At 36.4% G+C, this 23,971-nt stretch overlaps 1 pseudogene; it reads right to left on the bottom strand.

The window, feature by feature from the left end:
- Positions 1–9: 9 nt before the first annotated feature.
- Positions 10–23,971, bottom strand: LOC131528516 (telomerase protein component 1-like; annotated as a pseudogene).

Below are 23,971 nucleotides of genomic sequence, written 5' to 3'. Positions count from 1 at the left end.
TGTCCTTTGACTGATGTTCAGAAAATTAACCTTTCCAAGACAGGAAGTACAGCTGACCCTGCGTATCACCGCAAACAAATTCCTTGGGGTCACATGGGTTCACCTCCAGCACCTTGACAGGGCCTCCACACACAAACATGCCCACCTGTGAAATATAGAAAATGAGTGAGAAACAGAAAGCAGATGAAATAAACACTGGTATACACACCGTGCATAAAAGCAAGAATAAAAATACCTGTTTCTTAGTTCGTCTGTCCCACAGTTTGACGGTTCTGTCGTGAGACGCTGAGATGATGAGGCTATCTGTAAGCCGCAGTACACTCACTTTGTCTGTGTGTGCCTACAGACCAGTCACACAAACCATTTATCAGAAACACATGACTGCATGATTGACACGTGATCGTTATATATATGAAAGGATACTTGCCGTTCTTCTTTGAGTCCAGGTGGACAGATTAGGAGGCTGATTGAACCACATGTTCCCTTTACAATCACCACACACAAAAAAGTCTGTAGAAAAAAACAACATGACTTAAAAACAACCAAATTGCAATGTGTTTATCAGTCATAAACAGTTCACATAATGACCACTTGAGGTTAATAGATTATTGTTTTTGTTTTTTTCTTTGGTCGTGTTAAAGCCACCATGCACTCAAAATAGACAATTCTCTTTTTCATTACACAGCCTTGTATTCTGCCGATTTGCGGAAAAAGGCACAACATTGCCTAATTTGATGCTGAGTTTAAAAATATATTTAAAAAAAAAAAACTTTCCATCAAATACAGTTTTTTCACAAAATAAGGTTTTTGAAATGTTTTCAAATTATAATATCCGCTTTAATGCACTTGAAATAAAAAGTCAAATGTTAAAAGTATTCATGACTAGAAGAAATATTTAAAATGTATAATTTAACTTACAAACTACAAAAGAAGCGGAAAAATATGTACTACAGTTTATAAATAAGCTTTTTATCCCAAGAAAAACTCCCACAGACGTAGCAGAAATCATTTGCGTCATGTTTGCATTTTCTTCTGTCACTTATCATAATTCTTGATGCAGGGCGGTGTTATTTATCTGTGCACATCATTATTTCTTAAAAATTTGCGTGCAGTTGTAATTTTTAATAAAAAAAACAAAGGCTAGGCAATAAGCTTGTCAAACTGTCAGGGGACTTTCAATCCCTTCCAGCAATCCCGGTCACCCACATTAAAATAACAAACGACAACGATCCAACAATCCAATCAAATCCCGATTCCCGATTCAAGTCCATCACTATACGCAACAACACAAAAGAAGAGTCCTTCCTTCACAATTCCCCAGCACGACGATGACACCAGATCCCCTTGGACACTTTATTCCCTGTTTTGGACATTTTATGTTTTTATGTGATTGTACTTTATTTGTGGGAATACAAGAGTGTGTGGATATCCAAGAATAATTTATGTAAAGCTAAAAAAGATGGAGGGTTTAACCTACCGCAGTTTAAATATGATTAATGGGCGACTAATTTTAGCATTTTTTCCTTGTGGAACATGAAGATCCTTCCTGGTTAAAGATGGAACGAACATTTTGTAACGAGACATCTCTTATTGCTCTTTCCAATAGTCCAAATAAAAATGATGCAGCTCTATATGATAATCATTTTGTCATAAAAAAATGCTCTAAAAAGTTGGAAGCAAATTAAGACTTATATAGAAGCTCCTGATCTAGATAACCCTACATGCCATAACCATGCTTTCCTCCAGGGCTGTTTGACCTGGGCTTTACACAGTGGGAAAAATATGGGAAAAAAGTGACACTTTTCATGATTTTTATACATCCTGACAAAATAATTCTTTAATAAAACAGGTGTACCGTTCTGCACTGCTGCAGCTGTGATCCAGGAGCTGACCTGTGTCGCCCTCTCCCCGCTGTTCCTCACACAGCTTCTCCTGCTGCTCCTCATCTATTTCCTCCTCTATCTCTGAGTCTTTTGGCTTCTTACTTATCGCATCATCACAAAAGGTTAAGTAGAAGTCTGACCCACTCGGATTCAGAGACAACTAAAAGACAGATCATTTCAGATTATTATAACAGTTTTCACAATGCCAATATCACATAATAATGACAGATGATGAACTTACAATGAGGCCAAAGTACAGAACGCCCTGTTTCTGACCCAACAGCCAAAAACTCTTGCTATCATTCGCCATCATGCCAAGAGGACATACCCTTCTTAACCAGCTACAATAAAACACACATTCTGTACATTTACTTTTTATTACCCAGTAAAGGAATGTTATTATTCACTTTGTGCCACCTCGCATGGAAAAATGCTTAACAGAGGATTGCAGGACAGCTTTTACGTATATAAAAATTGTGGTGATTTCTTACTTAAAAGCTACTTTAGTAGAGAGCACATCAGTGACTGTTCCACCCATATATACTCCAAACAGACATCCACAGTAAAACAACAAGCTCAAAGGAGACTTCACTTTGTATGAAGACACCTTATCGAGCCTGGAACAAAACAAAATAATAATAACCGATAAATTAAGATAAAAAAAAAGTCAAACAAAACAATAAGAATTAAAATCAATCATTTTAAATGTGAGCGAAATGTAAAGTGAATTTAAGTAACAAGTTTGCAGAACTGATGTATGAAAGTGAAAAGGGTTAAAGGTCATTACCCCACAATGCACTTCTTGGAGTCCTGCTCCAGCTTCCAGATACAGGTTTCTGTGGATGAATCAGTGTATATCAAAAAGTTATCTAAAAGTTATTAATACCAATCAAATGCTATATTTGGATGCACTGCTATAGTTTCACAAGAAAATAAATGTTGCGATTTTTGCATCAGTTTAAATTCTGCTTTTTTGATCATTTTGTCATACTCATTGGTGTGTTGACGCTCCAGGACCTGAGGGAGCGATCCACTGAGACAGTGAGGAACTCCGGCAGTCCAGCCTCTTTGCACACTAAATATTGGATTTCTGCACTGTGACTGTGCAGTGTTGTGATGCTGGACCTAAGAAAACAATTTTTGGGAATAAATTAGGAATGCACTGGTATTAAAATTCTGATACAGATAAGATGAGAATTATTTTCATTTTATCCCAGTAGCAACAAATGTTAATGTTGGCCAAAATTCTATACAATATTGAAATTCTATGCTATATTGTATAAATAAAAATAAAACACTTAAATTAAATATCGACTGATGACCAGTATGGTATCGATATGTTATGCATGCCTAGAATTAATCTCTGGAAATTATTTAAAAGATCTGATTATTTAAAAGATCTGACAGAACTTCTTTTAAAGAATGTGATTAAACAAACTATTAATGAAAAAATTTTAACAGTTCCATCTTCTGATGCTGAAGCTACCAGTAAGTCTTCTGGTTTTAAATTCTTTTCCAGATCTGTGTGCAAATTTTTTTTTTTCTTAGAATTTCTTTTTTGTGTGAGGAAGATACATATCCATATTTAGAAATCAGGTAGCTATTTGTGTGTATTAGTCACTGACTGTACCTGAGACAACAGTGCAGTGATGGAGACGTGACTTGTGGGCCTGGATCCTGGTGATTTCTACCCCTGATTCCCACTTCCAAACCATCAGCAGTCCATCTGTAGAGCCTGCCATCACATGATCCTCCTTAAGACATTAAAAACTACATACATATTAACAGGTTCCACTTCTTTATGTCTTTGCAACATGGCACAACTGTCTTACCCAACAGCACAATGTGCTCAGAGATGAACTAGAGAGGATCTCTCTCAGCAAACGTCCTGTCTGGATATCCCACATCCGCAGCTTACAGTCACTGGAGCAGCTGAGCTGAGGTGTGAGAGAGGTTTTGTATTCGGTTACAGACACAGAGTCAGATGTTGATGAAATGAACTAAACAGCACTTTGTAAATGTCTTTCTCACCACAGCAGATGATGTCCAGGCACATCCTGTAATCCAGTCTCCATGGCAATTTGAAATGGACTGGGAAAGAACTGGAGGAGAAGCGTTTAGCTTCCATATCATCAAAGCCTATTAGAAGAAATTGTGATTAAACTGAGTGTGACAGAAATTGTGTATTCTCTTCTATTTCTTCCAGCAATAGATGGTGAGTGGAGCAAGTACCTGATCTTTCCCTCCTGAGAGCAACTCTTTCCCATCAGGACTGAAGGCAAGGCATGTGACCCCTCCATTGTGACCTCTCAGAATACACATCACCTTAGGGTCAATCCAGGGCTTAGAAGTCAAATTATCCTTCAACCACAGACCAATAGTGAAGTCATCTAAAACAAAACAATATTTTAAGGAAAAATAATGAATTTTAATAAAAAATTAAATGTATGCATTTAGCAGATATGAAATATTTAAAAAATGGCAGATATGTAATAAAAATATATTTAAAATATTTAGAATAAACCTCTAAAAACTAAAATCCATTGTTTTAAAAATGGTAAAAATGTACAGTATGAAAATAGATATTCACTCTGAGATTTGCTAAAGATTGCATTTTAAACTGTTAAATTACTGTTTTTAAAGATTAACTTTAAGCGAGTGCTAGATGAAGGCAAAGGTAATCTAAATGTAAAAACTAAATATCCAATATGGACTGAAATCAATCAACAAAGCATTGTGCACACTGACCAGATGCAGAAGCCACGCAGGTGGAGTTTTGAGCCAAGGCGAGAATAGGTCCCTTCTGCACAGTGAAAGATCCTATCAACACAAGGTTTTCTGGATTTTCTCCTTGCCTTTCCCAGACCCTGGGACGGTGATCCATGCCCCCCGACAGCAGCAGCGCTCTGTTCCTTTGGCCTCCATCCATATGAGGCAGAGCATGGACCAAACCTTCTCTCCTACAGCACAAAGCATTTGAGTTCTGCTCCTGCTCTATAATTATTGGAGTTGTAAAGTTTTTTAAAACTTTATTCTTTTTATGTTGTGATTTTTGAGAACAAGTAAGATTGAGAAGTTTGAGAATGTGAGCTCTGCATATATCTTGAAACAGGATGACATGAGCATGTTTGTAAATGCTGGATGTAAACTTTTATTTACCTGATTTCAAACTGAACATTCTGATACCATCATTCTGGTAACCCACAGCAGCATATCCACTGGCTACAGCCACACACAAAGCATTCGCTTCATCTTAATTTAAGCTCCTAAATTTCACTCTAAATAAAGTTAAATTAACAGGCCTAAATATCACACAAACATATTCAGGTATACAAATTTAGAAGACAAAATAGAGGCAAATTATTTACAAAAAGTCTGCTTGGAATCTGCAAGTCAAGCAGTTCAGACTGAATTCATTACAGAATTTAATAATGTTCATAAATGGTATAAGCTAGGGATGCATGATATTGGATTTTTGCCGATATCCGTTATGCCGATATTTTTCAACTTATTTCGGCCGATACCGATATATTTCCTTTTGTTTGGAAACAACACCTCTCCTGTGCAGAAATGATAAGCAAAATATTTTTAATTTGGTTAGTTTTTAACAAGAACTTATTTGTTAGAATTAAATAAAAAAATAATGAAGGTTTTTTGACAGTACATTGAAGCTTTGAAAATAACTATAAATAAACTATATATCAATCGCTGCATTAACCCTAACATTTTATTTTAAAATTTAACATTTGTAGATGGTCTAAAGCAGGCATCCTCAAATCTGGCCCACTCCTGCAGATTTTAGCTCTAACCCTAATCAAACACACCTGAGCATGCTAATCAGAGTCTTCAAGATCATTAGAAAATCACAGGTAGGTGAGTTTGATCAGGGTTGGAGCTAAACTCTGCAGCAGATTGGCCCTCCAGGGAAAGATCTGAGGAACCCTGGTCTAAAGCAAAAGAGTTGTAAAAATTCTGAAAATTCTTATGATTTGTTTAAAAAATAAAACATATTACACATTAATGAATAAATCAGTATATATAAAATTATTTAATTTACAAGTGTCATGTTTGTGATTTTTTTTTTCATGTAAGCTATAGCTTCTGACCATTAAATCAAAACATACTCATTATTTTATGCCGCTGCACGTGCTATTACTATTTACTCTTCTACACACCGAACGCTTCATTCTGTACGTGCTTTCACAGATTAAATGCAGTGATCCAAAACAGTCAATCTAATCGTCATTCAGACAAAACTTTGCTTCAAGACTGAGCCACACTGCTGACGTGATCTAATCACTAGCACAGCCTGAGCACATGTGAGTTAACGTATTCCTCTTATCGGTAAGACATATCGGCATAATTTTTCATATCGGGCCGATGCCGATATTTACATTTAAAGCCATTATCGGCCGATTCCAATATCAGTCCGATAATATTGTGCATCCCTAGTATAAGCAGTAAAAAATACTACAATAAGTAGCAATTCTAATTTAAAAACAAGAAAGTACCTTTTCTTCTCCCAATACAGCAACAGTTTTCCCGAGACCACCAGACCATACATGAACCTAGACAACAAAAAAGTACTCAGTGTACTTTTTGTACTCAGACAAAATGCTGCACATTTCTTTGTGAAATTGAAATATCTTATGTCAAAAAGCAAAACTAAATTGAAATATTAAAATAAATCTCAAACCGAATAAATAAATGAATAATACAAATAAAAGAAATCTCTTCATATAAACAAACTAACTAAGGCTTTCTGGCAACCACGATCCAAACAAAGATGCTGCATACATGCAGCATGAGCCGTTTTTTTTTTTTTTATTTAAATTAGATTATAGTTCAAAATTTGAAACAAAAACAGAATAGTCTGACTTCAGCTTTGTGAAGTTACACTACATAATACTACATGCAGATGGGCTGAATGAAAACGCAAATTGACTCTCTGACAGCAGGTGGCACTTATGGAACAGCAGTGGTATAGTTTTTTTCTTTGGTCACAGCTGTGAACAAAGCAGCGCTGCGCTTATAAACACTACTTAAATATGCATTATGCAGAAGCAAGATGAAAAGATGATACCATCTAAACTTTTCTGAAGACAGTCAGTTCCCCTCAGAGATACATTCATATAAACTCGTACCCCCAACTTTACATCACATATTGTAAATTTTCAACAGGTTACATCCCTGCTAATAACTGAAAATGAAGACTGTAAGATCACATTCCTCACCACACTGTCGTGTCCAGCGCTCAGCAAGAGGTTTCCTCCCTGCAGGAAGTTTAGTGACTGTGTGGAGCCGCGGTGAGCATGATAACTGCCCACACAAGCAGCTGCCGTCACTGACCAGAGCCGCACTTCTCCTGACAGACAGCCTGAGCACAATATGGAGGAGCAGGGAGAGAAAGACAGACTCCGCACTGAACTCTGATGACCTAACAGAGTCTAAAATAGAAGAGAAATTATACGTTTTAGTATATAAGGTATAATAACGTATCTTTGGAGTCATTTCCTCACTGTAACGTTTTTCTGTTCAAGCCAGTTCCACAAACGAACAGCTCCATCCCAGCATCCCACTGCCACGAGCTGACCCTCGAGGTCAAAGTTCACACAGTTCAGTGGGGAGGGATTCATGAGAGAGGCCACTTCTGTGCTCTTCTGCGCTGACCACACCTGAGTACAGCCACATAAATGATGAATACTTCTAAACTGCACAACACTGCATGCAGTTCAGAATTAAAAAAAAAAATTCTTGGTTTTACCTTCAAGTTTAAGTCTAGTGAGACAGTAGCAAAGAGTTTTTTGTCTGAGCTGCCATCACATCCTGTGATCTTGTTGGAGTGGGCATTCATGTGGCCAGTTCTTAATGTTACAGAGTTACAGAGTATTTTTCACAGGTTAGTTATCTTTCATTCATTTTTTTTTTCTTTTGCTTAGTACATTGTACATTTGAGTAAGAAAAAAAAGTTACCTGCAACCACTTTTAGCCATTTTACAGCATGCACTCCATTTCTCATCATGCCTTCTGCCCACAAATGGGCAGAGTTGTCACAAGGTTCATTAAGAGCTGTTTGTACAAAGAGTGCAGGCCACTGGGAGAAGAGAAGGCTGTGGCGCTTCAGAAAACTGAGATAGTCTTCAAAATCCTTCATGTTATCTGAAAAATAATGATCATAAATCTATTTTAAGTCTTTTTTCACGTCATTATGGTTGGGTTTTTACAGGTATACAATAATAAAGTTTGTATAAAAAATGGAGCTGATGGGTCTCATATTTTTGGGCTACATAGATAATAGCAAAAACTATCAATATGTGATATGTGATCTATGAAGAAATGTACTACTGCTAAAAATCAGAAGCATTAAGGCTCTCTTACCAAATAAAATGTAGGTCTCCAAAAGTTGATGAAGAAGTCCATGCCGCACATTAGCATAGAGGAAGTAGTAACTGGACAGCAGAAAACACAACGGCTCACACTGATTACTGCCCATCTGAGTAAAGAGAGAGAATAGACATCTCTTATGAGTTTTGTAACCTCACATTGCTCACTGAAGCTGAAAGATCAAAGAAGAGAGCAGGAGGACACTGACCAGGTGCGCAGGGAGTTGAGACAAAATATCAGCATCAGAGTGAAGAAATGTGTCCTTCCCCTGAGGATTTGACTGCACCCAAAGGTGAGCTGGGAAAAAGTTATACAGAAATAAATATCTAAAAACATACATTACCTTTCAAAACTTTGGGATTGGTAAAACATTTTTTGGAAGAATTCTCTCATGCTCATCAAGGCTGCATTTATTTGATAAAAAATTGTGAAATATTATAATTTAAAATAACTGTTTTCCATTTTAGATATTTTAAAATGTAATTTGTTCCAGTGATGGTAAATCTAAAACCATGACATATTCGTTTTTCAAGGTTCTCGGATAAATAAAGAAGGTTTAAAACAACAGTAGTTATTTAAAATAAAAATCTTTTGTAACTATATAAAGTGTCAATTTCATGCATCCTTGATGCATAAAAGTATTAATTTTCTTCTCACACACACACACACACACACACACACAAAACTTGCTGAACCCAAAACTTTTAAGCAATAGTGTATGAAACGCATTAAATGCATCATGATTGACATGTATCTTGTTTTACCTGCAATTATCAGATGACTTCTGGTTCTACTCTCCTCAGTAGACAGATACAGATGTTCAAAGGCTGACTTCACCTCTGGATGGGTCAAAATCAGGAGGTCATCTGAGCCATGACCATGGGACGGTCCAATTAGGCTGCATTAGAAGAATGACCAAACAAACTATTATAAGCAACAGTAGTTACTTCTTATGTCCATATATTTCACCGGGCTGTACCTGTGCAAAGTTCGTGCCAGCTGAGAGAATACTGCCATGGGAACACGGCTCTCTGGATGCCTCGCTATATGGAGAATTTCCTGCCATGTCACCGGCCCACCTCTAGAGTTTAAATCATTGCACATGTTCAGTACAGTGTAAAGAGAACTCTCCCGCAGTCCTGTGAAAGAAAGTGATTAGAAAAATATTTATTTTCAACAACATGCAATTAAACTTCTGACAACATTATGATAAAAACTATATAAGATCTTAAAATTTAATACAGTTTTGAGTTAAAGCTTTAGCTTGATGTTTCATATTTGATAGAATCTCTAAAATCTTCCCAGGTTCCCAGGTTTAACCTTTTTTATAAACATCTATTAATGACAATTCTAAAGGTATGGTCACATTTACATTTACTCTTGTTTGTCAAATTGTTCACTTTCGAAATTCAGTCATTTCAATTCAAATCCACGCAATCATGAATTTCATGTGAGGGCAAAAGATTTCCAGACAGATTTTACATCGGGTTCAAGTTGGTCATGACTCTTGAATTTGCTGCTTTGATTAACAGAAAGTTGTTTGGTTTGAAAGTGACTTCTGTGTGAGCTGAGCTTCATACATTGCTACATTATTGACAACAGACAATGGGGCCTTTTTGCATGTGAAATTTTACCAATATGACTGCACTTAAGACGTACATTGGGCCACAGTTCTTTATAATAAAAATAAGCAAAACAAGTCCCATAGGACGACCCTGAATCATGTTTTCTGGATGAGCTTACCATGTAATTACAATGATACATTAATCATTCAGTGCTATATTAGTATTACTATTTGATATTAATCACTGTATCATGGTACCCCCTTTAAGAGAGTAGGGTTGGATAATTTAATTGGACAGGCCAACCCTGGACCCCTGTAGAGCCAAATTTAAAGAATTAACAAAACATGAATACAGCATCAAATTAAATTAGTTCTTGCAGAGAAATAAATAATATGTTGTTTACCAGTGGAGCTGATGGCAAGAGTAGCTAATGCCCATCCCAGTCCTGCTCTGCAATATTGATTCTGCAGCCTCAGCAGACTGTGCTGCACCAGCTCACCAAGAGACTGAGGAAGAGACTGGAGGCTGTCCTTCATCTAAATGACAAATTACATCATCAATGCTATGTTCAACTTCACACTTCTTTAGCAAAATAACATCATGTAGATCACTAAAAGCACATTTCAGAAAAATTTATTCTTTAACAATTATTTACCTTCTCAAAGGAGGCATAATTCTTAAGCTCCTCACAGGCCAAACGGAGGTAGAGTGGACTCACAGAGCCTTTCTTCATCAGCAGTGTCTGAAGCTACAGGGGTTAAACCGAGGTCCTGACTCTCTGTGGTCATTAAAAATCCCATGACACTCATCGTAAAGAGTAGGGGTGTAACCCCGGTGTCCTGGCCAAATTCCCGCCACTGGCCCCTGTCTATCATGGCCTCCTAATAATCCCCATCCACTTGATTGGCTCTATGACTCTCTCTCCTCTCCACCTGTAGCTGGTGTGTGGTGAGCGCACTGGCGCCGTTGTACTGTGGCTGCCGTCGCATCATCCAAGTGGATGCTGCACACTGGTGGTGGTTGAGGAGAGACCCCCTACATGATTGTAAAGCGCTTTGGGTGTATTGCAATACACATGAAAGCGCTATATAAATGCCTCATTCATTCATTCATTCATTCAACACAATGATAAATGTACTAGATATGCCAAAAAGTGTCAATTTCTTCTTAAATTACTCCAACAACAAAAGGGATGTTCACCTGGTTATTGAAAGCAGAATCGCTCAGTTTCTTTCCAAACTCAACAAGCTGCTTCTGCACAATCTCCTTCTTGTCAGGTAAAGATAATTGTCCCAGTGGAAATGACACAGTACCTTTCCTTGTGCTAATAGTGTTTTGTAGGGATGATTCTGAAGTAACACTCAGAACCAAACAGACACCCTGAGAGGACAATGAACACAGTGACAGGTTGATTAGAAAGTTTCATCATTTTAAATCCACTTATTTACAGTAAGTGTGAATGTGTTTTTCTTACTTTAGGGATGTGCTGTGGGATCCATTCTGACACCCTTTGACCTCGACCGTCATGGATACGGTCCGCCCCATCAACAAGCAATGCAAGTGGCTCTTTGTTCCGTGGAACTCAGACAACAAGTCTCTGTAGTGCAACAAGACAATAATTATGAAATTAGTTTTCTAAAATGATGATGCATGTTACATCAGGTACTTCCTTACTTATATGATGTGTTTGGAGGCAACTCCACATCATCTTTTCTCTTCCTCAGCCATTGAACAAGACAGTGAAGAAGCTGCTCAACACTGCAAGCTGACTGGCTAGCATCTGCGGAGTAGGATATGACATCACACAGAGGGCCTTTCTTGTTTTTGACAGAGGTTTTGAGTGCCTGGGCCAGGGCAGCCTTAATAAAACAGAAGACAGAGAGATATTCAGATTAACATTAATATATCAAGAACAATGTTTATTCATACAGTGTATAGTTACCATGAACACAGTTTTGCCCTCTCCAGGATTTCCCTCAACCATCAGAATTCCTCCTTTTTGCTGACATTCTTGAACTTTTTCTGTAGCCAAAGAAATAAGCTTTGCCCTGCCATGAAACTGCCGCTGTTGGGCATCCTGATGCACTTCCTGTTCCTTAATCTCTGAGTCCACACCTTCATCCGTCTCCTACAAAACATTTTGATGTTAATGATGTTAAATACACTGATATGAATAAAATAAACAATTTTAAATGCAACCATAATTTAATAAAAACATTGAAATAAATTAACAATCTAATAGAACATATGTTTAATTTAGCAAACTGATAATATGGAAGTACTGTTATGTGATTATGAAGAGGCTGGTAATTGCATATTTGTGACCCTGGACCACAAAACCAGTCATAAGGGTAAATTTTTCGAAATTGAGATGTATACATCATCCAAAAGCTGATAAGTAAGCTTTCCATTGATGTATGGTTTGTTAGGATCGGACAATATTTGGCCGAGATACAACTATTTGAAAATCTGGAATCTGAGGGTGTAAAAAAATCTAAATATTAAGAAAATCGCCTTTAAAGTTGTCAAATGAAGTTCTTAGCAATGTATATTATTAATCAAAAATTAAGTTTTGATATATTTACAGTAGGAAATTTACAAAATATCTTCATGGAACATGATCTTTACTTAGTTTCCTAATGATTTTTGGCATAAAAGAAAAATCAATAATTTTGACCCATACAGTGTATTTTTGGCTATTGCTACAAATATACCCCAGCGACTTATGACTGGTTTTGTGCTCCAGGGTCACATTTGCCTTTTCTATTATCTAGTGCCCTATGTTTGATTTTCCAGTTGGGCCAGACAGTGGGACATAATCTGCTGTGGGACATATTTGAGATGCTGTCATTGGCCAAGGCTGACAAATTCTGCTAATTCTATTCATTAGCAATAAAATAGATAATCCCAATATGTAGACTATAGACTATCCCAATTCCATTATTTATAAAATATACAATAGTAGAACATACTAAATATAATTGCGCACTGAATTAAAATGAATACAATATTTTCAATTTAGCCATTTTTTGTTAAATTGCATACTCATATCTATTTATCCTCATTCATTTTTTCATATTATAATTGATGTAATGATATTTCAAGTGATTGAGTGGCCCCCAAAAAGTGGAACTCCTAGTCTGACCTTCACAAAGTCTGGCCTCCATGCCACTGGCACCGAACTAAACATACAAACACACAAAATATACATGATATGACATACTGTATCTACTGTAAATCACAGAGCCTCAGAAACATCAGCTTGCAGTTGATATTGTGTTTTGCATGATTTAATTCCTAGGTTGCCGTCTGTCAACTACAAAATAAATCCAGTTAGCAGATAATAAATAAATGTATACCTGGCGAGACGAGGCGATCTGAAGTAGAAGAACATGCGGCTCTGAGCAGAGTCTGGATACAGAGCTTGAAACTGTCGAATTTCCATTTCAGTGACGGATAACCCATCAGGCGCAGAGTTCAGCTGGAAGAAAGAAGCAAGAAAACAATTAATGAAACTTCAGGACAAGGAGCCCAAACCAGTGTCATATAATGTCATGTTATTTTGGTTTAGCTATATATTAGTAATTTTTGGGGATGCACCAATATAAAAATTCTGACTGATTCTAATACCATTAAAGGTAATAATGATAAAGACGGAAAATAGAGAAATGGATAACCAATATTACAATTGTAAATTTTTTCTAAATAAATTAAATTCTATACTTTTTTTGTGAACACTAATAATTTAAACTAATAATTTTTTAAAGCTACAAATGAATTTAGGCATCACAGCCTTAAGAAAAATTTATATCAATTTTGACATTTACTAAACATTACATTTAACAGTGTTAGCAAATTATTAGTGTTTTTAAAAGATTAGCTTTAAGTGAGTTTTAAATGACAGAAAAGGAAAAAAAAAAAAAATAGGTGAACTGACAAATATTAAATATCCTGTATCAAGAAACACTTATTATTCATAATGTTAGTATTGCCAAAAATGTTGAAAGTTGTGCTGCTTAATATTTTTGTGGAAACCATGATCTTTTTTTTCAATAATCTATGTTGTGTAGAAAGTTCAAAAGAAAGCAGTTACACGTTTTAAATATCTTTATAGTTACTTTTGTCATCTGAACAGTAGTGTACTTTTGATTTTTAGTTTGCTTCTCTTATTTAACTACTAAATTTCTGGTCAACATTAACTCTGGTTAACATTAAAATTGATATGCAGCAAGACTGTACATGATTAATAATAATCACCTGTATCACACTTTTAATAAAGCATCTATCAGACAAATGAATGTAATTACCCAGCTGTATTGAGGAAGCTCAGGTAGGGTGGGGCGGGGCGGCACAAGGCCGTATCTCTCTCCCAGAATCCCGAGCAGCAGCTGGCTGCGGCAGACCTCTGACAGACAGAGCTCCACAGCACGGTTAGACTCCTCCTCTGTGACGCCCCAGCGCAGCTCCACTTCCTGCAGGTGGAGGTAGTGTGGAGCGGCTCGTCTCCTGAGCTCGGGAAACACGCTACGCACAAGAACATCCCTCTCCGCATGCATGTCCCTGAACGTAGAAGAGATGAACACTCGCACACTCTTCCATCTATGAAAAGAGAGAAAAGAGAACTGATGAAGACAGGTTTTATTTAGTATTTCATTTCCAGTATGCTAATGACCTGTCTGGTCTCCACTGGAATATATGCTGGACCACAACCACCCAACATAAAGTGACTGATGAAGTAAATTATGGATTTTTTTATGGTTATACCTGAACTTTGGTGTTGCCGGCAGTGAGATGACATCAGCAGCTCTCTCAGGTTCAGTTTTGCGCCCCTGTGGTGGCGGGATGTTATAGACTCTGTCCATGTGCTCCACATGCTGCAACATCCTCGAGGAGCCTCTCTCTGAGACAAACCTACAACCACAGAACAAATCTTAAATGAACATCTGAAAATACATTTTAAATGTGCATTTAAATTGTGATAATATTTTATGCCTTTGTGAGCATAAAAGAATTCTTTCAAAAACATTTTAAAAATTTGACCAACCCCAACTTTTTAAATGTCAGTGAACCTTGTGAATATTTGGTAGATCCTGTGATGACTATGTTTTTTTCACAAGAAAATCAGCATAAAGTATTTCAACAGAAAGAACATATATCGAGTACAACAGCTAATGTTTCAGCTAAAGATCTTACTTCAGGATCTGCTCGCTAAACCCCCAAAGCTCTACAGTGTTGGAGCTCAGTTTGTATTTCGAAGTATCCATTGGAGATCTGTTCAAAACAAACAGTAAATGATTTATTTGTAGCAACAGCAATTCTGATCACATTTCTGCTCCAAGCAGCTGAAATTTTTATGAAAAGATATAAAATTTCAATTATGGCAAATGAAGAAACACGGTTTACAAAACATACATTTTTCCGAGCAGCACATCTATCACGACAGCATCACGGTTGGTATCTTGGCGATAGTTATTGATATCCGCCATTAAATTTCTGCAGGTGTAGCAATTTTCAATTTTCAACACAACTATACGATCCAGCTGTGGGGGGAGACGTTTTAACAGACATGTCAAATGCAAAATAATTTTAATGTATCCTGGGAAAACTATAAATACAAAAGGGCCTCACACCTTAGTCTTCTCTTCAGTTAGCTTGGTGAAAAATGTAGTGGGAGATATGTATTCAGACTGTACATCGTAGTCATTCAAATCCTAAGAGAAAGAGGGACAGAGACAGAGAGAATAAAACACAAAAAGCTGTGACGCCATCCAAAAATAATTTACATTTAGTCATTTTGCAGACGCTTTTATCCAAAGCGACTTACAATTGAGGAATACATAAAGCGTTTCATCTTGAAGAGGCAATCAGACAGACGAAGCGCTTGTAACACCAAGTCTCAGGCATTGTTCAAATAAGTACAAGCTAGCAAGGGAACGAATAAATAAAGAGAAAGATAAAGTGTTTTTTTTTTTTTTTTTATAGTTTAGAATGAAGTCAAGTAGTGTCGAAAGAGATGAGTTTTCAGATGTTGCTTGAAGATTGACAGGGATCCAGCACTCCGGATAGGGGTGGGAAGATCATTCCACCAGCCAGGAACGGTGAACGAGAATGTTCTGGAGAGCGATTTTGAGCCTCTCTGTGATGGTACCACGAGGCGTCGTTCACTAGCAGATCTCAGACTTCTGGAGGGGATGTAGATTCGTAATAGTGAGTGGAAGTAGGCGGGTGCTGAGCCAGTGGTTGCTCTATATGCAAGCATCAATGATTTGAACTTAATGCGAGCTGCAACCGGTAGCCAGTGCAAGGAGATAAGGAGAGGTGTGACATGGGCCCTTTTGGGCTCGTTGAAGACCAGTCGTGCCGCTGCATTGTGAATCATTTGTAGAGGTTTGATTGTGTTTGATGGAAGTCCAGCCAGAAGAGCATTAATCTCATTATGAAGAACATCAAACAGCATTATAGTACAAGATTGGATATGTAATCTTTTTGCATTTAGATTAAAACACTAATAATTTAATAACACCGTTAAAAGCAATCTTTAGTGAATCTCAAAATGAATATCTATTTTTCCACTTTATATTACAATGTTGTGGTGTCTATCTTCACTTGTAGCATTTTAAATGACTGATTTTATTTCATAGTAGTTTATCATACATTTTTGTTGTTTCATTTTATTTGTTATATTATTGTTTTATTTTTATTTAGGGGTTTTAATTGAATGTAAATACTGTATATTATTTCTAAACAGAAAAAATGGAAAAAGGTACATTTGATTTATAAGTGTATATTCACAATAAAAGGGAAATTCTTACCTTCACTTGCTTCATTGCTTGTCTCACATTATCCAAAAGGACATCAGACTTCATCTTGACCTCCTGGAGGCCTTCGTGGCAAAACAGCATGACTTGGGAATCTTCGCTACAGTAGTTAATCATCATGCATAAAAGCATTGCAGCTTCCTGTACCTGCAGAATATATAGTTCACAATATGTGTCATTTATACTTGTAGCATAATTTCATAACAAATTAAATGCAATCACTTATACAACAAAAATTGTATTTATAACAAAATATAAATCCACAGTTACTCTGAAAAACACATAAAAGTACAACTGTACTGTGCTAATAATTGAAACAATAAGATGTTCATATATCTGACCGATGCTGAGAGTTTATTCTCGTCAATGTCTTCAGTGCTTTCAGGGGGCAAGCAGACATCATCAGCGCCACTCCAGTCCCGATCCTCTGAAATTTCAACATTATACATCACAAGAGTGCGTCCAGGGAGAGGCGGGATGTTGTACTTGCAGGAGATCTGCACAGCTTTCTCCAAAGCACAGCTGTACTTGTTCAGAAGCTCCTGAGTGTACAGCCTCTGACTAACAAATTACATCACAAAAAACATGTCAATGCAGGGGTAAAATGAACTAAACTTATTTATTAATATATTTTGATATAAAAAGATAATACTATGTAAAGGTTTTTTTAATATTAAACTAAATATTCAGCAATACACACTTTGCTTTTTTCAGGAGATTGCGTTTGATATTGAATAAGCGGTAGACGAAGGGAACTCTCATTGTATTCCTCAGTCTCTTGCGCGCTGTTGTTTCCCAGCTGTATTGTTGGTATCGTTTGCTCTTTGGCAATTTCTTCAGAATACCTTGAAGGACCTCCCTGGAGCTTGGCACCTCGACCGCAGGCCCACCAGCTGAAAGGGGGAGAACATGTTACTCAAACTTCCTCAGGTGCACATCTATTGAAGACACTGGGGGAATGAGCTCTCTCGTTTAGATTAATATGGATTCATTGACATCCAACGAGATCCAATGTTTTGTAGATTAAAACACTAAAATTCCCAAAAAGTCTTTCATGAGGACTTCAATAATTGTACACCGATGTTCAAAGGTTTGGCGTCTGTAAGAAGTTGCAAAGCTGCATTTATTGGTTTAAAAATACTGTAAAAAAATTATTTTGTGGAATTTTATAATTGTGGAAACAGTGATTTTTTCAGGATTCTTTGATGAATATTGTGTTAAAAAACAGCATTTATTTGAAATATAAATCTTTTGTAACATTATAAATGTCTTTGCTGTCAACGAAGTATGAATTTCTTATAAAAAAAATAAATAAATACTGACACTGACACCGGCAGTGTATGCTTTAAATTTCATCACATTTAGCCAAACTGTCAATATGATTTTGTCAAGGAGGACAAGTTTCTGAATCATTATCTTTTTCCTGCTAAAAAAAACTAAGTCCTAACCCTAACCTTTACTGACCTCTAAAATCAAGGAAAATTATAACTTGAAACTGTTTGTTGAAGCCCCAACATCAACCTGAAAACCTAACCCTACAATCTGATTGGTTGACAAACATGTTGATCCAGGTACCATCTACCACATATGAACTTACCAAATTTACTGAGCTCCAAAATGACTTTAAATGCAGACAGGAAACGGAAAGGAAACTGCCTGCTCTGGATTACAGCATTCTGTAAGATTAAACACCATAAACCCGTAAATTACTTCATCATGTTACATAAGTTTCAGTATGCAAACGACTGAACTAAGAAATGCTCACCTTCGAGGTCAGTCTGTTGAGGATCTTAGTATGATGTTTCTCACTGATGCCCACAGAGATCATGTTCCTCAGGTTCCTCAGCATTGCCATAAAAGGAAGAGACTTTCCATCTGCAATCACAAAAACATAGACTTAAGTTTGAGTAGAATTAAGCCAATTATGGACCCAGTGCATGTCCCTCATTCACACCGATGAGTTTCTCCCAGGTGGCAGCCTTGTTTCCCTCCTGACTTAGTCTGCATTCCCACATGTCGGGCTGCTTAAGTTTCATCCGCTTTCCAGCTCTCTCTCTCTCCCAAACCCCACTAAGACCACTGCGAGAGAAGGCCTTCAGATCGCTCGGGTATCTGCATACAAAGACAGCCAACAAACATACTGACTCATGGCTGGATGTTACACTGGACTGAGCAATCAGTTAATATAAAAAATGTTTGACAAAATGTATATGCCAGCTTGTAGAACTAACTTCTTTCCCAGAATGGCCATGACATGTTCTGCAGATTCTTTGATGTGAAGGCGCTTTATCATCTTCTTGAGGCTGAATTCACTCTGTTTTTTATCCTTTGCAGTACGATTCTGTCTCTCCAACTGTATCATAAGATGTTCAGAAGGCATGATGTACAATATTCATTTGTAATGTTACGTAATATCAAACTAAACACGGCAAAGCTCACATATTTTTTGAGAATGGAGTCCTCAACTCTGACAAGGTCACCCCACTTTTTCCACTGTGCAGCAGAGATTTTCTGAAAGAAGAGGGAAAGAAAACAAAAGCATTTTAAAAGTGATGTGGAAAGACAAAAAATTTTTTGAAAGAGATAATGTGTTCATTATTGTATGTTGGTAGGATGTGTGCAACACTGAAAATATGGGATTCAAAATGTCTTGAAATAATCAGAAATTAAGATTTTTTCTTATATTAATATTAAAATTAAAATTAAAATAAAACATTTTTTTTAAAGAAGAATGTTCAGTGGTCTCAGACTTATGCAGCCCTCTGTATATATTTTTAGCACTGTCAAACGATTAATCGCAATTAATCACATCCAAAATAAAAGTTTTTGTTTACATAATATGTGTGTACACTGTGTATATTTATTATATTATGTATAAAAATACAAACACCTGCATGTATATACTTAAGAAAAATGTTATGTTTACATATTAAATTTATTTATATATATATAATATAAAATATAAGAATATTGAATATATAAATGTATAAACAAATATTTTCAAAATATGTACTGTATGTGTGTTTATTTATATATACACATAATAAATATACACAGTACACATACATATATATATATATATATATATATATATAATGTAAATAAAAACTTTTATTTTGGATGCGATTAATTGTTTGACAGCACTATATATTTTGATCTATAATATTATTTATTAAGTGTTTTTGACATATTACCTCTCCTTTCTTTTGTTTCTTGTTGTGTTTGCAGCGATGCTTCCGTGTATTGTATTTGGCCAGCTGATATTCAGTGAACTGCTTAAATTTATCCGCTAGAGCTTTTTTCAGGCAGGAGGGTAAAGATTTACTGAAACACTGCACAAAAACATTTAAAAGGCATGAAAAACAAGAATAATACAGTAGGAGTAAAATAAAATCCTTATTTAAACATCTACCATGCTAAGAGCGTAATCGGCATATGAATATGGTATAAGTACAAATATGGTGATCATTTCTTAAGGGCAGTAATGATATTTAATATGAACACTTACCATGCTATAGATTCTTGTCACCTCCAGCCAATCAGATGGCAGCTGTACAGCAGCACAAAAGTACCTTCTCAAGTGTGGCTTAGAACCAGGCAGATGGGCCGCCAGTGCCAGCAGGAAGTTGGCTGTGATACGAATGTTTAATTCTTGCCTAGTATAGACCGCAACCTAAAACCAATGCAAATATGCAAACCATACATGTTAACACTTGATAACATAACTCCCACACACACTCACACAAACAACACCAACCTTTAGGAGAAACTCAGGGTCTTCTGTGGTAATCTCTGTGGCCAGAACCTTAATAACGGCCCACACACTCCTCTTCTTATCCCAGTCCTTCTGGCCCGGGGTACAGCTCTTATTGACAAGGGAGCAGCACACCATATTCAGCAGGTTGTTCTGAAGGACAAACAAAAGAACTGTCACATAAGAAATGTTGGCTGATTTCAAATATTATATTGCAAAATATTATATATAAATCTTATTCATTAATCAATTAGTGTTAATTAAGACTACCTAAATGTTACTGTGAAAATTCCAAACAATCTGAATTATCCACACCTTTATGATATAGGGCATAAAGGAAAAATAAAAGACTGGATTTAACATGTGTGTCGACTGTCTAAATATTATCACCAAAGAATTCATTCAAACAAAGCTAAAAATAAATAAGTAGGGTTAGCGCATTATTAACCATTATTTAGGTTCACACAAACCCCAGAACTGTGTTCACTCGACTCACCTTTCGGTCCCTCAATTGCACAAGATGCTCATCCTCGCTTGCTTCAAGCACCCCAAACTCCTCATGAAGAGCTACAGTCTGCTCACCCTCTCCATCTAAATCCATATTCAGATCCATCTCAGAGGACAGCATCTGGTCATCCTCCTCAATGCTTTCATGTCTGACATCCTGTTAAGATAATATAATATAATATAATAACTACATTTACATTTCCCAAAGAAAACAGCAGTCCTTGCAAGCTATTTGTAACTAAATGTAAGAATTGGCGAAATTTAAAAAAAATAAATCCCCCAAAAAATTCTACATTAATTCACATACAGTTTTACACAGCAATAGAGGAAATCACTCTATACCTGTCTAGGCTCCTCAGTAGATCCCAGCAGCCCTTCAGGTGAGAAAAGCATGTCTTCAGCTTCTCTCTTTTGATTTGAGCCCACTTTATTCTCCACTGAAGGTGACGGATAGGAGCAGACAGGTGGGGCGGCACTGGGAGTTGACATTTTGGAGTAAGAGAGTAAAGGATTATGGGAACAAGAGGAGGTTAGAGAGGATGAGCCTGGAGGATGAAGTGAAGACTCCATTAGGAGGGTATTCTTAGTGCTCAGCAGAGAAGAGGAAGAGGATAGTGAGCTCATCGTTGTGGAGGACAGAAGAGAGGAGGCGGCCATGGTGGAGGACAGAAGAGAGGAGGCGGCCATGGTGGAGGACAGAAGAGAGGAGGCAGCCATGGTGGAGGACAGGCTGGTTGGCTGGAGCGCTGGACATGATGAAGAGGTGGAGGTCTGCTTGGACCAGGATGGAGATGTGTTCTGATGCTGAGACAATACTGAGGGCGCTTGAGCCAGAAAGTGATTTTCCAGCCTTGGACTTCTATAGTTTCCCTGCAGTCTGACATCTGTGTTCGCCTTCAGATCAGTCTGAAGGGGAGCCGGAGTCTTCATGTCTGCCTGGCTGAAGAAAAGAGAAACACAGAACAGGAAACTGTGTTTTGTCCACAGACATCACAAATGCTAAAAGTACAGCACCAAACTGATTCTTGAGACAGGGCACAAAATACATCCCACGACTTTTCCTACAAATTAGATTTTAAATAAATGAAATGAATGAATGCACTGAAATTAATCAAAGATGATCACAAGAATGTTCTTTTAACATAATTAACGTAATTTATTTTATCAAAATTGACATCATCACCCACCACACTTGAAACCACATTCAGAAAGCAAAACAGCAATGAACACAGCAATGCTACTAATATATATATATATATATATATATATATATATATATATATATATATATATATATATATATATATATATATATATATATATATATATATATATATATATATATATATGTGTGTGTGTGTGTGTGTGTGTGTGTGTGTGTGTGTGTTATCTTATCTAAGTAATTGTGCTAACTGTCACAACGCCTACCCTGTCAGACAAATTTTAAAGATTTTTTTGCACTTTTAGATAATGTTACTTTCCATATGCCTCCCTCACAAATTAGGCCATATTAGTAGCTAGCATCATCAGAAAAACGAAATATCTACTGCATGTTATACATATGTGACTATTAATAATAATATATTAATAATAGCGCATTATAATAACATATACAGTCAACACTTGACACCATAAACTGTCAATCCTGTAAAAAGATTTTGTGTCTGAATGTGTTAGTTCAGGACAGCACTCAATAATCACAAGCATTGAGAAGCATGGGTGTGTCTTAAGCAAACAACAAATGTATTGTAGACACACCTAAAAAATCAAACAAGCTGCCTCTATTTAAATCCAACGTCTTTACGTACTGGTACATTTCCCTCTTGACTGCCTGATTGATGAGCCTTGATTAACTGTTGCAGTGACCTTCAATTTTAAACACGTACACTCCCTTCGGATTGGAATCTCTCTTCAGATTTTGGAATGCAATGTAAAGTTCACTTTGCAGAGCATTTACGGTTGATTGTGAGGGACTTAGTGACAGTGAGTGTGGGACAAAGTCCTCTATAGTAGCTGATAATAAATAAACAATCTGACCCAGGCATAGATTTTTGTCCTCTGTAGAGAATTTAGCAGTCTTATGGAATATGATAATATTTGTATAATTTGTATATATTTGATAATATTTGTAATTATTTATATCTGACTAATTTTCACATTTTTTGTAAACATCCCAGGGTTATGCTGCCTAATACGACTTTCTGTTATAAAACAGAGCATCATTTTCATATGTCTTCTGTAGAGGACAAAAGGACATACAGTATGTTAATTAAACATTTTTGGGAAGACACAACAAGTGAATAAGGAAAGAAACTATAGATCAATAATGCTATGAAATATGAGATATTCTTATGAAAATGCTGCCAAGTTACTCCAGTTATTACACTTTTTCATTACATGTTGTTTACTGACATTTTATGCATATACTGCATAAAGTAAAATAGTATATCAAAATCATTCTGTTTTATCTTTTAAAACATAGTTGAGAATCATCTTTGTACAAAGTTTCTCTAAAAATAGCCTGAAACCTAAAAAAAAAAAAAAAACGAAAAAATTGAAATAAAATATAATTTTTCAAAAATGTTTTTCTCCATTTGTTTCTTATGCTCCAAACAATTAAAGACATTTAAAAAATACAAAATTCACAAAATCTATTTAATGGTTCTCAGGAGGATATCGCCGCATAAACACAGGACAGAACAGATTCATCAGCGCTCCCTCATCTCTCAAATAATACATTTTATCTTTATTTTTACATCCACTTCTTTATGACTGCATGGTCATAAATGTGCACAAACACAACCCTGTCTGTCTAACACTGAAGTGATTATAAATCGCCGAGCAACACTGTTGTAAATAAACATGCAATATACTTGGATTATGACGTGCTACACGGTTCCTTCAGTGGTGTGACTAAAAATAAAGAAAACAACTCACCTTTGTTGCTTCGTGACCAGGTATTAGTGTAAAATGAAGTAAACCGGTCAGCTGCTCACTGTATCACAAATGAAACTTTTTACTTCCTCACCTGTCATGCGTGTGTCACTACCGTAATGAACC

Source organism: Onychostoma macrolepis, chromosome 02 (genome assembly GCF_012432095.1).
Source record: "Onychostoma macrolepis isolate SWU-2019 chromosome 02, ASM1243209v1, whole genome shotgun sequence".
Taxonomy (NCBI): domain Eukaryota; kingdom Metazoa; phylum Chordata; class Actinopteri; order Cypriniformes; family Cyprinidae; genus Onychostoma; species Onychostoma macrolepis.
The sequence above is the reverse complement of the archived record's forward strand: the minus strand, read 5'-3'. Positions and strand labels throughout refer to the sequence as shown.